Genomic DNA, 1,807 nt, shown 5'->3' with positions numbered 1-1,807 from the left:
TACTGATTCGAATGAAATTGTGAGGGTAAAAGTTACTATAATACATATTTTAATGCTAAAAAGGCGTCGATAAATTTATCAGGGACGTGCATATGGAATATCACTGGAATATTTTTCAAAAAAAAAATGTGTGCCATTGACTTTTTTTCTTTTAATATCAACACTGAATAGGCTGTTTAATGCCAATTAAAAGTTATCTCTTGATATTTTGTTGAATTCGACCTCCTTGATGAGATAAACGCAGTTTTATTAATCACAATTAATAAAATTAAAATTAAAATAAAATTAATAAATTATATATTTTACCTAATTTATTATCAAATATTATTACTATTAGTTATTATTACTAGTTGATGATGATTTTGAACCTTTTTTGTAATATGTAGTAATTGTTGGTTATTGGGTCTATTTCTTTTATTCTTTAATTATTCTTTAATACTAAATAAAGTTATTACTATTAGTCGAACCAACAGTAATTTGAAATAAAAGAATAATGGTATTAAGGTAATTAATTTTTTCTAAAGGTTTCTATTAGACTTAGATCAAGGCGAACTAATAAAATTGTGTTTATCTCATCAAGAAGACCGAAATCGACCAAAATATCAAGAGACAAAGTTTTAATCAAACAACAAAAGACAAAAAAGTCAGTGACGTATATGCTTTTTTTTAGAAAAATATTCCAGTGATAACCCCTATGCACGTCCCTGGTGAATATGTCGACACTTTTACACCTTTAAAATATGTCGCATTTATAGTAACTTTTACCCTGAAAATTTCATTCGAAACGATAAAGAATAATTAGAATAAATCAAAAAAATATTAAGAATTTAACACCCTGTAGCTACAAAACAAAGGATCGAACGTATGTTGATATGAAAAATAAATCTTATTTTCACGTGAGAAATCTCCCTATGAAAGATGGCACATGTTTTTTTTTAATAAAAATTTATGAAGAAAAGTCAAACTGTTCCAGGTATAGATTTGGATCGAACAACCTTAACTTGTTTATGAGCTTATGTAACATTTTCTTTGATTGTTTCTTTAACTGGCGCATACAAAGTAATTAGAACAGGATACGATAAATTAAAATAGCGACTCGTAACTTGATTAGATTAACCAGCAAAATGTCGGGTTATCGTCGCTCAATGGCCGGGGCTGTAGTGAGTGGCGCTTTATTTTTAATAATCACCTTGTTTCGGTTTGCATTTTAAATATGGCGTCGATTTATTAAAGTGTTTGACGTTTAATTAAAAATGTAAAACGAGAATTGTTTAATTAATGAATGACGTAAGATAGCGAGAGGTAATTAAAGTAAAATTTGCATAACGTGAAGCTTTTGAATGTTTTCAGATGTAACGAGCTTTCTTATATGGATATAAAGCATGCTTAAAATATTTGCCCGGGAATGCTTTTCGATTTGGTTTAGTCCCTTAAATTTTCCATCGATTACATGTTTCTTTGAAGCTTTGCAGTTGTTTTATTTAGATATTATAATTTATTTAAATATTCTAGTTTCTAAGCTACTAAGACTGTATTCCGTTGCTCACCTTGGTTATGGTTTTAAGTTCCCTTTCTATCGATTTCCTGAAAGTCTTATATGGCAAAAATAAAGCAAAAATTGGAAGTTAGAGTGAAATTCTCTTTTAATTTATAAAATTTGTTTTATTATTTCGTATTTATATTCGGAAGTGGTGGCAATAGATAGTAGAGATGAGCAAAACTGCGATTTTCCAATCGCAGTTTCAACTGCGATTGTGATTTGTAAATCGCTGCGACTGTAACCTGCGATTGCGATTTTGATATTTTT

The sequence above is a fragment of the Sitophilus oryzae genome, unplaced genomic scaffold (genome assembly GCF_002938485.1).
Source record: "Sitophilus oryzae breed Bouriz unplaced genomic scaffold, Soryzae_2.0 scaffold_535_pilon_pilon, whole genome shotgun sequence".
NCBI lineage: Eukaryota > Metazoa > Arthropoda > Insecta > Coleoptera > Curculionidae > Sitophilus > Sitophilus oryzae.
This window is presented reverse-complemented; position numbering follows the sequence as displayed.